The following is a 15,821-nucleotide window of genomic DNA, read 5'->3' as shown; positions in this document are numbered from 1 at the left end:
GCGGTGATCCGTTGCTTTCAACAGGGCAGTTACTTCATCAGTAAACAAGACATACCCTGAACAAGACAATAGGGTAGTCTTAAGTTGCTGTGCATTCCTGGAGCTGAATTAAGACAACCTTCCCATTTTGCTGCAGTGGTGCGGAGCAACAGCTTCAAACGGATTTCTAATGAATGCATGAGTGTCTAATGGAGATATCCATATTCTTAGGCTGCACAGTGCAAGCAATGTTTTTCATACTGTGAATGGTAATGCAGTGAATAAGGTGCCGCTTGATATGAGCTCATGGAAAGTTAAAATGCTGATTCATTCGCTACCTTCCTTGCGTCGTCATGTACCTCACCCAAAAACAATGTCGGGAGCACTAGTGACACTGATGTACTAGTCATTCTTCTGGGAAGTGCTTCACACTTACAAGATGAAGTGAATACTACTTGGCTAGAAGCTGGTCTGATGCAGTCTCATGTGACAAAGCTTGATGCCATTTTGGGGTCATCACTGTGCAAATCTTTACCTCGACTGCTTCTCCAGATGTGACTGGTTGGAAGGACCATTCTCCCAAGATTCTGGAAAGAAACAAGAAGACATTTTCATCCTAAGGCTATTCAGAGCTAGTAAATAAAGCAACCATATAGAACACTGGCGTATTTGTTTGCCAGATGTGCAGGAATAAAGTTTGAAAACTCTAAATAAAGCACGTTTGCCGAAGTTCATGGATGTGCATAAACCAAAAACTGGATCTCCCCTGAACAAGATCAAAGGAACAGATGGAACTACTACACCACCATGTAAGTCTGTCATCCAGCAGAAAATACTGTGGATGATTTTTGTGTGTGTTTGGAATCTGGAATGGAGCTACACAAAGGGAGACTCTGCTGAGTAATCCACAAAATAACGGATGCAATATTGAAAAAACAAGAAATGTACACTCATATGGTTTGATGGGAATGAAGTCTCCCATCTCTTGGTGCCAAAATATCTGTAGATGATGAGACATCAGCACACCCTTGTGAAGATGATGAAGCAGAAGATGAAATCTCCATACGGATTAAGAAAATAACACGGACTACAGCAAGGAAAAAGATGAATCCTCTGTTCAGTTTTGTTTCGTTTGAGTTCTGTATTGATATGCACCACCACATTGCTACTTATATTGGACATAAAAATAAGCAATAAAATAATGAATGCAACTTATAAAACAAACTGATAAATATGATAGGGTTACTGATGTTTGCATTGGGGGTTGTTGTTTTTTGGCATATGATTGTCTTTGCAGGACACCCTGAAAAATCTGCAGCCATGTTGGTAATTCTACTACGTCTGTAAAGAAAAGGGACTTGCTGGCTAACAGTCCACAGTGACTAACATGGTAACTCACATGGTGCCCTCCAGATGTTGGTGAACTACAACTCCCAGTATCCCTGATCATTGGCCATGCTGGCTGGTAGGAATTGATCAGCATCTGGAGGACACCATGTTGTCTACCCCGCTGTATTGCATGATCTTCTACTGACTCAGAGGGAGGTGGTCTGATACCAAACAATTTAGCTCAGAGGAGAGTTATTTCTGCTCTTTGGGCAATGTCTGCTATTTGCCTGACAGTCAGCCTCTTCGTCATCAGATCTTTTTCATAGATCCCCCCCCCATTGTCTTCATAACTACTTAATATTTGGTGAAATGAACAAATTCACAAGTCACACTCAATTTGTGCCGTGCCGCTATTGGTCTATGGGTTTCTAAGACAAATGAGAGCAAAAATGACAACTTAAGATGTTCTGGCACTACATAGTAGATTAAAATGGTCATCTCAATCCCAGATAGAAAAATCATATGGAGTTGTGTCATGTAATACTGACTCAATGAAGATACTTTAAGATTTACTGTCCTCCAGAGCCAAGGCAATTAGAAACAGAACCTTCTTCTCTTCTGGTTGGTATTTTCTGTAGCTGGCACATAATTACTGCAATAGGATTTCAATCGTTCCCAGTGGAGCGGAGAGTCTCTTGGGATAGATGTGAGATCTAGAATAGACATGACGCAAATTTGTATCGTTGTTGTACAAATGAAAGCAAATTGGAAGCTTTCAAGAAACACATACTCGGCTGCAGAATAGAAAGTAGACATTCTGGGGCTAGGAATAAATGGCTAGTCTGTCAAAACATAGTGCCCAAATACTCAGTCACTCAGAGGATGTGTCTGCAGTTTCAGCAGTTATGGGGAAAATGGACCAGGTAGGATTAATTATTTTACAGCAGAATCTGACAGTATAGAAAAGGTGCTTGAAGGTTTCTCAGAGACATTGTCATCAGATTCAGACAGAAGTGTTATGAAAGCCCTAAAATTTAAAACTTGCATGAGCAACTAACTGCATTATCTTTGTGGTTCTTTAGTCCTGTCACCAATTTGTTTTATAACTTCTACCTGGCAAAGAGGACATGTTTGTCAAGACCTGAAACTTACACAGACATTCTAGGGTATTGTGTTATGTCTTTGCTGCAAGGTCCTTGCCCTTCTTTTTCTTCCTTACTCTTTCTGGGCTATGGTTGGAAATCTAGCCTTGTGGGTAGACTAGAGCAACTCAGCCTAAACAATCTTCTCAACACAAACAGGAGAATAAACCAAAGCTATGAGGATATGATGAGGGACTGGCATTGCTCTTGACATAGAAAGATAAGAAAATAAGCTTCTCTTGTCCAGTTGCTGAAATTTGTTGTTGTTTAGTCGTTTAGTCGTGTCCGACTCTTCGTGACCCCATGGACCAGAGCACGCCAGGCACTCCTGTCTTCCACTGCCTCCCACAGCTTGGGCAAACTCATACTGGTAGCTTCCAGAACACTGTCCAACCATCTCATCCTCTGTCGTCCCCTTCTCCTTGTGCCCACCATCTTTCCCAGCATCAGGGTCTTTTCCAGGGAGTCTTCTTAGGATGATGTAAAAGGCACATACAGTAAGCAAGACAGTGAGTGGGGTGGGAAGGTGGCAGCTTGAAATTTCTACAGTCACAGTTTGGGCTGGGAACTTTCCCAAATACATTTTTCCTATCAGAGGTTAATAATTTCTCAATGCTAGTTTTTCTTTTAACCAAACCACCTATTAGTCACCCCATTACCTGCTGTTACTCAAAATGACCTTTGCAATTTCCATCCCTGAATGTGTCTCTCTCCTTCGCCATGGCAAAGATTGGCCATCGACAACAATCTGAGGCCACGCCATCAGGTCAATGTATTAATTATTTTGAAGGCCTGAAAGTTCCACACAAAGGCACCAATGGCGGGGCAGGAGAGGGTGGCTCTTTATTAAAGTCCTCTGTTGCTAGGAAGCTGCCTATTAAAATGTGTTCTCTGGAATATGGAATGCAGACGCTGTGGTTTATTCATTCATTCATTCATTTTTACACTGGGAGGTCTGGGCTGCTGCAGCCCTTCAGGAAGAAGAGCATATCAGCATGGAGAATACATTGGGAATGATTTGATTCATGCATATGGTCACCTCTTTGTGTTCAGAGATTCTCTGGTTCCCTTCTGTTCACAAGGCTGATGGAGGTCAGGAATAGACAAGGCTGGTTCCAGGTTTGAGGGGGCCCTGAGCAAAAGCGACCTATGGTAGTGGCTGCCCTCTTCTGTCAGTGAGCCCTGATAGGCTTAGCCCATGACAGGCAGCAGAATTCGGAGCAGTTGGCTGTAAGTAACATCAAGGGATGAGCGTTTCCAGCTGCCCCACCCTTGCCTTTGGAAGCATTGTAAGAAGCTGATGCCTGGCCAGTGATGCCAAAGAGGCAGCAACCATTTACGGTGTCAGGGTGCTGTTGGTGGCTGATTGCCCAGGAAAGGAGAGAAACAAGAGGAAACACAGGCTTTTTAGTCCTTTTTATTATTATTACAGATGCCAAGGCAAGGCAACCAAGCACCTTTCAGTATATAACGTTGCTCCAAGTGAAGCTTCACGCGCCTCTTCTCCGTACAGTGGTACCTTGGGTTACAGACACTTCAGGTTACATACGCTTCAGGTTACAGACTCCGCTAACCTAGAAATAGTACCTCGGGTTAAGAACTTTGCTTCAGGATGAGAAGAGAAATGGTGTGGCGGCAGCGCAGCGGCAGCGGGAGGCCCATTAGCTAAAGTGGTGCTTCAGGTTAAGAACAGTTTCAGGTTAAGAACGGACCTCCAGAACGAATTAAGTTCTTAACCCGAGGTACCATTGTACTTCCCTATTCATCAAACTCCTCCCTTCTCCTATGGTTGCTGTTAAGGGCCACCTGCCTTTGAGCCCTCTGGTCTGCTATTCTCAGTGAACACCTGGTTTGTGGGGAGGGAACATGTTCTGGGAGACTCTTCAGCGGCAGTGTGTCAGTCAGCTGCTGCTCAGGCTCTGTCTGCTCAGTGCTACCTGGCTCCTCATCTCCCAACTTCTTCCCTCTTCTTCTTCCTCTGGGGTGTGCCCGGTGTTGAACCAGTCCTGTAGATCTATACTATCTGCCCCTTCCTGCTCTCTGGAAGACTCCTGGGGAGGTGGTCTCCACCACTCCTCTTCCTCTGCCCAGTCCCCTGACATGGGGGAAGCAGAGGCTGGGGCATCTGATCTCATTGACTTGATTCTAGGGGTGGGGGAGAAATTTGATTCTGCTTGCCATTATTATTATTATTATTATTATTATTATTATTATTATTACTGCCAAAGATATAATTCTATTATATTTATAGTACTGAAATGCTTTTGCATTTCTTTTTTGTATACTCTTGCACTTGCTTCTGTATGCTACTGGTTTCTGATTGCTTGCATGCTACAAACTACCAGACAATGGGCAACTTCATGGGTGATTCCACTCCTTCCCAAAGGAGAAGCAAACCAGGAAGTACTTCAAAGAGTCCCATCCACGCATGAGAGTTTGGTGCTGCTGTCACTGGCATTGTGTCGCTGTCGAAGTGACAGCCATGATGATCGTGCTAGTGTGTTTGAACTGGCAGCCATCAGCATAGGGACTGTCATGGTTCCTTTGTGAATTGCAGGTGTCATGCACGCCTCTTCGATGCAAATTATATTCACAAGCCTTCTGAACTGGAAGCATCCTAGTGCCTCATAAAAGAGGCTTCAACTTTACCACACTGTCCCTTTGCATTAGCAATTTTTCTTGCAGCAGCATTTCACACCGTACTTCCGTCCTTGTTTTCACCAGTTCCCCTTAAAAATGTTTTGATCTGATTGCACGTATGCCCATCTATTCACCGATTCCCACTCACTCAAAACCTCTTTTCAACTTTTGTTTTTTGCTCATTTTGAACATATTTATCAATTTTACAGGGTGTAACTGAGACATCTTTTTCACATTTCTTCTCTTTGTTCTCTGCCCCCTTTTCAAATTTTGCATACTCCAGTAAAGTTGTTCAAAAGCGACCTTTTTTAATGTGGGCATTAAAAAACACAAACACACATCACTAAGACTGATCCCAAAATATGCAAAAATAGAGAGGCACCGTTATAATGAGAGGAGGAACTGTGTGTGCATGCTCAAGAAGGTAAAATGTGCAAAGCTTGCTAAATATGTTGCCCAGAGAAAATAATGAACAATAAGTTATAATGTACAGAAAAGTCCTTTGGTTAGACCAAAGGCTCACCTAGTCCAGCACTCTGTTCCCACAGTGCTCAGCCAGAGGGCTATAGAAAATCCACAAATAGGACCTGACTTCTAGTATTATGAGAGATGAAGGAAACCTCTCTGTCCACTTCCTCCAGCCCATTTATAATTTTAATAACCCTATCATCTCCCCACTCAATCTTTTTCTAAACCAAGAAGTCCCAATCAGTATGACCTTTCCTCACAAACGAATTGTTCTCATCCCACGATCATTTTAGCTGCCCTTTTAAACATTTTCCAGCTCTACAACATCCTTTTTGAGGTGAAGCGATTGAATGTTAAGGTGGCATGAACATGGTTTATGTGGCTTTGTTCTTGCAGCCGTTTCCAAAATGGCTGCTGGCGGAGGGAGCCACAGTCATGGAGATGGCTACTGGCTCACTGTGTGGACACTGAAATCTCACACAAGGAGTCTTAGCTTAACTAAATATAAAAATGGGAGAGAATGCCATGTATGCCACCTTGAGCAATGAGGAGGAAAGGTGGGATATAAATGTAGTAAATAAATATATATATATTATACTTTTTTAAAAAATAAAATGCTATCATATAACGTGTGAAGAAAATAAATTTCTTAACAGAAACAATATGATCATCATAAAACTGGTAACATACCAAAAGTTGTAGTCACTTTCTTAAGAACTGCTGTTTGGCAGCACAGTTTGTTCATAGGAAGAAGCACACACATATGTACTATTCGTGTCTCTGCATGTTTTTGACTCTGAGGCTGCAACCCTAACCCCATTTACCTGGCACTAAGCCCCATTGGATTCAGTGGGACTTACTTCTGAGTAGACATGATTAGGTTTGCGCTGTGAGTCATCTTCAGCAGCTTGAATATATTTGAATAATTTCCATAACCAGAGAAATCCTTGGCAATCTTCCCCAGCAAATATGGGCCATCACTTTTCTTCAAAGCCTTCACAGAACATCCATTGCCATAATGGCATCCACATTTTCCTATATAATTTCAAAATTGCTTTTTTTAAAGGGATTGCAAATGAATCATGATCAGTGCTTTGGTTCAGTATTTGGATGAAGACATTCACATATTGAGGAAACTCTGAACAGCACAATCCTATGTATATCTACTCAGAAGTAAGTCTTATTGAGTTCACTGGGATTTACTCCCATGTAAGCAGTTATGGGGACGCGAGTGGCGCTGTGGGTAAAACCTCAGCGCCTAGGACTTGCCGATCGCATGGTCGGCGGCTCGAATCCCCGCGGTGGGGTGAGCTCCCGTCGTTCGGTCCCAGCTCCTGCCCACCTAGCAGTTCGAAAGCACCCTTAAGTGCAAGTAGATAAATAGGTACCGCTTTATAGCGGGAAGGTAAACGGCGTTTCTGTGTGCTGTGCTGGTGCTGGCTCGCCAGAGCAGCTTCGTCACACTGGCCACGTGACCCGGAAGTGTCTGCGGACAGCACTGGCTCCCGGCCTCTAGAGTGAGATGAGCGCACAACCCTAGAGTCTGACAAGACTGGCCCGTGCGGGCAGGGGTACCTTTACCTTTACCTAAGCAGTTATAGGCTCACAGCCTAAGTTTCCTACCACCATGTTGCATCCAAAGGATTATTTAATTAATTCATTAAAGGATAGCATGGAGTATGTGTTTTCAGTTTAAATATTTTCATATTCTTTATGTTAATAAATATAGTATTAACTATGTGCATAGAGTGGTACCTCGGGTTAAGTACTTAATTCGTTCCGGAGGTCCGTTCTTAACCTGAAACTGTTCTTAACCTGAAGCACCATTTTAGCTAATGGGGCCTCCCGCTGCCGCCGCGCCGCTGGAGCCCGATTTCTGTTCTCATCCTGAAGCAAAGTTCTTAACCCGAGGTACTATTTCTGGGTTAGCGGAGTCTGTAACCTGAAGCGTATGTAACCTGAAGCGTATGTAACCCGAGGTACCACTGTACAGTCCAGTTTGCATTAACCTTAAATTTAATCCATATGGCACACCTACAGGATGAATTGGAAAGGAAATCAACAGTGTGAATCAAACCTTAAATTGGGTTGTCCACCCCAATCTTCAAGAAGGTTACTAAAATAATAATAATCAGGTGATGGGGGAGGGTGTTCTGCAGATGAAAATGTGATGTTGTCACCAGCAAAAAATTGCCCTAAATTACAGAGTCATTTAGCTGCACTCCTGGTCACTTACAAAATAATGAATGAAACACTGAGGTTCTTGGATCAAAGGAGCTGGGATGAGGCTGCATTCCAGTTTCACTCTCTTTCTTGATCAAAAATGCCATGAAATCATCTCTCCCCCCCCCCCCCCATTTCTTTTTTTGTAGCAATTCATGCCTTAACCCAGGATTCTAGCTGGAGTCAGATTTTGGGGTTTTTTTCCTGAAGCCATTGAAGCAGGAAAATATTTCCCCCTTGTTTTCTGCATGTTTGTTAATGAGCATCTGTAGTGTAAAATGTGTGGGTGGTTTCATGTTCCAAGAAACAAAGCAATTTGCCTTCCAGAAACTATATTGTGCTTTTTAGATATTGAGTTCTTCTTCCTCTAGTAAAGGGGAGAGACGGTCCAAAATCTTGTTTTAGGCTGTGCAAGAGATGCCTTCTTGCCAAAGCTTCATGTGTGGCCCCCTCCCCCTATCTATTCAGGTCTGTTTATTTGGAAAGTGTGTCGTAAGGAAGTAATTTTGACAAGGATATGCTTTTGCACAGAGTTTCCCTCTCTGTCACTGGCAAGCACATGGCTGAAAGGTGGACTGGTGTACATGGTCATAGAGGAACCAGGAAGCAGCACTTAAGCTCAAGTTGGCCTCTTTATTCTTTAATCACCGAAAGCCAGTTCTGAACTGTTGCTGCTTGGGGTTAAGATTCAGTCACATGCCAACAGGTTGGCTGAGCAGGGATTCCCAGAGCAGGGACTGTTGGAACTAAGGTCAGATCCTGTGCCTTCTGCCATGCCAACGCTGCTTACCTGCTGTAAACAAAGTTGCAGCCTGTTTTATCCCATGAAGATGCTTGGCTGAGATTACTCCTGCCACTCCAAGGAGCCCCAGCCTTTGCTTGCCGCAGAGTGAAATTTGCTCCCAGCGACTTGGGTGCTTTTAAAAAGGGGGTTAGACAAATTCCAAGGAGGATAAGGTGGTTATCAACCATGATGGTTGGTGTTATGTACTGAAGTTCTCATCCTGGGCCAGCAGGGGGGATACTGTAGATAGTTTTCACTCAGGTCCACATATGCAAATAAGGAACTGAAAGTGACGTTCAGTGATTGGATAGTTACAGAAAGTTGTTACTGTTGCCTTGTAGTTGAGCTCTATGTAAGCAGGTTGGCTGAACCCTTCAGCCCAGTTCTGTTCTGGCCTGTGAATAAACAAGAGCTGTTTGAAGAATCGCTGTGTCGTCTGATATGTCCACCCACAACTTAACAGTTATGTGCTGCTACTTGTGTGCCTCTGAATACCAGTTTCTGGGAAGCGTTCGTGCCCTGCTAGGAAGCTTCCCTTAGACATCTGGTTGGCCACTGTGTGAGAACAGGATGCTGGACTAGTTTGGCCTTTTGTCCTATCCAGCAGGAATCCTCTTATACTCTTAAGTAGGTATAAAATTGTAGCTGGTAATCAGACTCCTTCCACCCTCCATTGTTATAAAGATTGGGAAATGGTTTGTTTTATTTTATTTTAAATATGTGCTTTCAAATGCATATTAATTTTAGAGAATATGGTATTGTTTTATAGCACTTCTGTAGCCCTTTATCTCTTTGTTTTCCATCGCGCCATGTGTCACAGGAAGCTGTGTTCAGGTTTGCATTAATGCAGTGTTCTGTGAGTGGTTTCAATTGGAGAGCATTCTTATATTTTCCTTTAATATTCAGAAGTCTTTAATCAAGACACGTTTCTTTGTGTTTTGTTGTCGTCATCCCCTGCCTTTCTTTTTGAGTTTCTCCAAGCTTGTTCTGCTGGTTTTGGTTTAGGAGCTACTTCACCAAAGGCATTATAGAAGTCTTCCTAAGCAGCACTGATGGCTATTCTTAACATGACATGGCAGGCTAAGAAACAGGCTTTCGACAACTGCAGCTTGCTCACTTGTGTTTTCTTTTAAACATTATATCTGCATACCTGGCTTGTCTCTCCCAGAGCCACTCAGCTGAAGTATATTTCAGTAACATTTGGAGCAGGGTTAAGCCCATGGAGAGAAGGCTGCATCCACCAGGACCTAGTGAGTTTATACAGAAAATAATATCATCCACCTCAAACCTTTGGAATGCAGCGGGCTATATATTTGAATAAATGCTTTTTCTGCCACTGAATGATGTATGTGATCTGGTATGTACAGGACTAGCTGGATTTGATCTGTCAGAAAGCAGGCTTTTGGTTAAATCCTTTAGTTAAGAGAAAAACTTTCCAAGATGCCTCAGTCTGTGCAAATGTGTGCACTGTTTTTCTCTGGGGTTTGTTTGTTTACATGTGTGATTGTATTGGCCCAGTTCTCACGGAGATGACAAATCTGTGTCTGGCCTTAATCTAGGTGGGCCACCAAAAGGAATACAAAAGAGGAGTAAGATTTGCATAAATTGTGCATGTGCTAATGCATACAGTATGTGTAGATGCCAATGCAGAAGTAATGAACATCATTTAAATAGAATCACATTTTCCCGTAGTGCGGAATATTGTGGCACTGTGGGCTGTGTGCCTGCTTAGTTTCTCATCCAGGGAGTAATTGGTGAGGAACAGTTTCAAGACCTGCAATCCCCTCATAAGGGCACTTTGTTTTTAAGCTGGACTTAGACCAAACAGCCCTAGGAGACTGTTTTCTGCAAAGGATGCATAGCCACCCAGTGTCAGACCTGTGGGTAAATTATCTGCATCCAAGGACACAAGCCCAAATATGTTGCCCTTCTATCCCATCTGTCCCTGCAGCCCCAGAAACTACAGTTTCATTATATCATCACACATCTAGGCACCTTAACCCAGCCCCCCTCCAAATTCAATGCAGCTGCTACAATTTTTTAAAAGCCATTTTAAAGTGTTTCCCTGTCCAGGCATTGGCCAGGCTGAGACTTGCTATGATTTAACAGTGTGATAGTGCTCTCCTGCTGCCTTTAGAGGCCTGAGAGTTTTAGAACCTAGGAAAAGCCGTGTTGTTGTTGCTGTTGTTTAGTCGTTTGGTCGTGTCCGACTCTTCGTGGCCCCATGGACCAGAGCACGCCAGGCACTCCTGTCTTCCACTGCCTCCCACAGTTTGGTCAAACTCATGTTGGTAGCTTTGAGAACACTATCCAACCATCCCGTCCTCTGTCATCCCCTTATCCTTGTGCCCTCCATCTTTCCCAACATCAGGATCTTTTCCAGGGAGTCTTCTCATCTCATGAGGTGGCCAAAGTATTGGAGTCTCAGCTTCAGGATCTATCCTTCCAGTGAGCACTCAGGGCTGATTTCCTTCAGAATGGATAGGTTTGATCTTCTTGCAGTCCATGGGACTCTCAAGAGTCTCCTCCAGCACCATAATTCAAAAGCATCAATTCTTCGGCCATCAGCCTTCTTTATGGTCCAGCTCTCATTTCCACACATCACTACTGGGAAAGAAGCCGTGTTAGATCAGGCCAAAGGGCCATTTAGTCCAGCATCCTGTTCTCACACAAGAGCCACCTACACTTACCTTTGTTCTGCATTTCTAGGCACAGGTCCAGGTTTTCCAGGTCCAGATTTGACACTTGGGGCTCCCCCCGCCCCAGTGCTTTCCCCAAGAAAACCCACTCTTTACCACTGAATCTGAGCAAATGGCAATCCACAGAAAACCTGAATTGCTGTTTGCTTCGATTCAGCATTAAAGAGTGAATTTTCCTGGGGAAAGCAGTGAGGCAAAAAAAAAGAAAAGAAAAAAGCACTTGGACATGAACTGGGAAAGCACAGACCTGTACCATGGGGGGAAAGGTAAGTGTAGATCAACCCGCAGTGGCCAACCAGATGTCTAAAGGAAACACACAAGCTGGACCTGAACACAACAGTACTTGCTGCTCCAGCGTTTTCAAGCAACTTGTATTCATGCTGAGTGAAGGTAGAATATCACCATCATCTGCCTCTGGCCTCTTTCTCTCTCTGGGAGCGAGATAGAGCTCAGCTAAGTCTATAGCAGGTGCTAGAGACCTTTGGCCCTCTGAATGTTGCTGAACTACAAACCCTATCAGCCCCAGCAAGCATGATGGAGTTGCAGTTCAGCAACATCTGAAGGGCCAAAGATGCCTCACAACTGATCAAAAGCAATGACACATTGAAGGCAACAGAGGCTAGACCGCTTCTCTCTTTGTATATGGTACCAAACTGCCTCAGCAGCTCAGTAGAAATGACTACATTATGAAACCCAACCATTTTCTCATCCAGCCACACTGGGTAGGATCCAATAGCTAATCCCCCCCTTTTCATCAAGCAGTTTTTATCTACATTCAGCTTCCACATACAAGATCTCTTCGTTTGTATTCAGGCTTACAGTAGTGTACAGTCAGAAAAGCCTAACCCTGCAATATTCATCAGAGCATGACCAAATTGTAAATTAACCAGGAGAAACTCAATCAACAGTCTTTGTCTGTGAGGTAGTTTCCAAAATCTTAGCTCATACTTGCAGCTGTTTAATGAAATCTTTTCATTTAGGTTGGGAGGCGGGGAGTCAAAGTTCTGTGTACGTTTGCTTCCCTCCCTTTTTATATAATAAATAGGTCTGTAGTCAAGGCTAATTGTGTATTTTGCTTAGCTGTTTTCTTTTCAAGAAATGTAAGGGTAAAGCCTATGCCTAAAGCACTCGGGGATTATGCAATTGTGTTTTACATGCCTCTTTGCTTAAAAAACTGCAGCCTGCAGGTACATACACAAAGCCCCACCTGTAGGACAGCACAGTCACGTACCTGTGGCTTTATGGAACTCTACTGCTTGATAGCCGCCGCCTTGCAGGTGCTAACAAATGTTTTATTGAGATTCTATACTGTTCTCAGATTGCAGAGATCAAGAGGTGAAGCAGGGTAAAGTGATAAAATATAGCTGTGTCTATAAGTAAAAGAGGAACAGCCTCCATTGCAGGGATAATGACAGTTAAAACAATGCATTATTGGAGAGTGACACAACATTCAGTTAAAACATTGGAACAGGAATGCTATTTGGCAGGTTGGCCAAACTTGAACCCAAGGAAGGGCCAATGAAGAAATGCAGCATATGAGAGAGAGAGAGAGAGAGAGAGAGAGAGAGAGAGAGAGAGAGAAGGAAAGAGAGCTATTTACAGCTGTCCTGGTTCAAGGAGTCAGTGAGGAGTCTTCTCTGCTCATGCAGATTCCCATATGATTTAGCATCCTGACCTTCCACAGTCCTAAAATGCCAGTGTATGCCATGATGGGCTGCAATCCCAAATGAATAAATACATGCAACCCTCCCAGGTTAGAAAACGAAAAGAAAGGGACACTTTTGTGGGGTCATAGCAGAACAAGGAGATTTAAAATTCAAGTTGAATATCCTATAGTCTCTTTTACAGATTACATATCGGCAACCCTCCCTGTCTTTTTATAGAACGTATAAAACAGCTGGTATGTTGTTTCTCATCTGCTAAAATCCATATTTAAGGAACATTCTAGGCAGCTTTCTTATATTTTAAAATCCTTGAAGCCCATCACCAACAATGCAAAGCTCCTGCATTGGGAACTAGAAGTATAATTATAAAGTCATACTGTCAATTGTGGACTTGCTGTGGAGCTGGAGAAAGCTTTTGACCTTGCTGAGTGGACCTTGCCATTTTCAATGGCAGATAGCAGGGTAACAGCTCAGGAGTCAGTGTCATATTAGATCATCTAAACCAAGCAATAACCTTTCTAAAAGAAAAGATAAGTGGACATAACAATCTACATGCTCAATAATACCTAACTGAGCACAAGACTATTGAAATTCCCAGGAATATATGCAGGAGAGGCTGGTGGGGCGGCATGCACAGGGCAAAGCAGCTCACTGGCTTTGCAACACTGCACATTGCTGCCGAGTCTCAAGAGGGAGAGGGTCAAGGCAGCGGGGAGCTCAGCACAGCACGGGCACAGCAGTGGGGCCTAGTTGATGCTGCTACCACTGCACCCACACCCTGCTAAGCTTCCTTGCCCCTTCATGATAACCACCCCGTGCTGCCCTGCTGGCCACTACTGGGAATAGGACGGTCAATGTTAGTATGGTGGAAAAGATGTGTCTTTAGTCTGATTCAGAAGGGCTCTTACTGTGTTCTTATGTTTGTCATGGGCAGGTTTTTTCCTTAAAAAACCCAATTATTTAATGTATATACCTTCTTTCCCTAATGCATTTCATCCCCTATTTATTATGCATCTGCTGTTACAGGAAATGCTTAGAAGTCTAAGCCACAGATTTACCATTTATTATACCACATGCTATAAAAGCAGAAAACGAACAGTCACGGAAGATTCATAAAACTGGTTTGTCCTGAGGTGACTTCATCTGATGATGATGATGATGATGAATCATTCTCTTTGCTGAAAAGCCATCCTCCCTTAGAGGACACTCACATCTGGCTTAAAGCTGGGGGAATTCTCGTTCAAGAAGAAATCTCACCCTACCACTAGCAAGACGAGCAGTTATAAAACACTTCAGTAGAAAACACTGGATTGCAGCTCTCTGAGACTCTGATAACACTTTCCCCCCACCACCAATGGTTTAATGCAGGTTGGGGAGCTCTCCAGGTATTGCTGGACTCCACCAATACTCCCTTTGTCCCAGCCAGCATATCCAATGGTCAGGGTTGATGGGAGTTGTAGTCCAGCAACATTATCATTCAGTTTAGACCATCTAATATGGAGCTGGTCCCTTGAGCTGTTACCCTACCACCTACTATCTACTGTTGACCTTGCTGAGTGGATCTTGTCATTTTCGGTGGTAGATGGTAAGCAGTAGCCAACGGGAAGCCTGCAAGCAAGACCTGAGCACAAGAGCCCTCTCCCATCCTGCAGTTTCCAGCAACTGATATTCAGAAGCATCACTGCCTCAAACCATGGAGCCAGAACATAGCCATCATTGCTAGTAACCCTTGATAGCCTTGTCTTCCATGAATTTGTCCAATCCTCTTTGAAAGCCATTCAGGTTGGATGTGACCGTGGGAGCGAGTTTCATAGTTTAGCTACGTACTGCTTGAAGAAATAGTTTCTTTGATCAGTTCTTCCAGCATTCAGCTTCATTGGATGTCCACGAGTTCAAGTGTCATGGGTGGGGGATGGGACTCATCTCCATCCACTTTCTCTGTGTCCTGCATAATTTTATAAACTTCTTTTTTAATACTTTATTTTCAAGTTTTCAAATTTTATAATCACCTTATTTTATAAATTCAATACTTGTCCACAAATACAATATGAACTCTCCCCCACTCTGCCCCTGGTTTCCAATCCACCCCCCCCCCCATTTCTGGCATCTAATTACATTTCTCCAAACTATTTATTTTCCCTCGTTTATCTTAATTTTCAATTATATTCTTTCATAAATGTTATATCAAGCCTGATAACATTTTAATATATTTACAGTGGTTGTTTAAATAATTAATAAATATAATTTTATAAACTTCTAACCCTGACACATTAACCCTCAACATTGCTCAGTCACAACACCAAAGTTATGAGGAAATAGCCACCCTTTTGATGAAATTTGCTTCATTCACATCAAGATCTCCTCTGTCGCCTCCCTGATACTAGCCTCATTTAATGTGTTGTTTATCAACTATGCATCATAATGTTTCAGGGTGCCACTCACTGATCTGCTTAGAACCATCTCTGCTAATACCCACAGGTGTGTCAGTGGATAAGGGAAAGCCAGGCTCACATTTCAAGTCAGTTCTAAAGCTCACTGAGGACCCAAGGTCACATTCACACTATATATTTAAGGCACATTTATACCACTATAACAGTCATGGCTTTCCCCAAAGAATGTTAGCCCCCTGCATAGGTTTGTTGTGGGGCTAAAACATCACTTTGAGACCCTTGAAGGAAAAACAAGATATGAATGAAGATATTGTGCCTATGGGCTGACATAACCCCAAAGTGTCTCTGAGTTTGATGGCCTATCTAGATAATCATTTTTGCTGATTAGTAAATGAACAGCTGGTGCAGGTATTGTGGTAAATCACTTTCCTAGCCCTCAAGCAAAACAGGGCTTCCTCCCTATGGTACTTTTAACCATGGTGTATGGAATATGCTTACGTGAG

This window comes from Podarcis pityusensis (assembly GCF_964106645.2).
Source record: "Podarcis pityusensis genome assembly, chromosome: 2".
Classification (NCBI taxonomy): Eukaryota; Metazoa; Chordata; class Lepidosauria; order Squamata; family Lacertidae; genus Podarcis; species Podarcis pityusensis.
The sequence above is the reverse complement of the archived record's forward strand: the minus strand, read 5'-3'. Positions refer to the sequence as shown.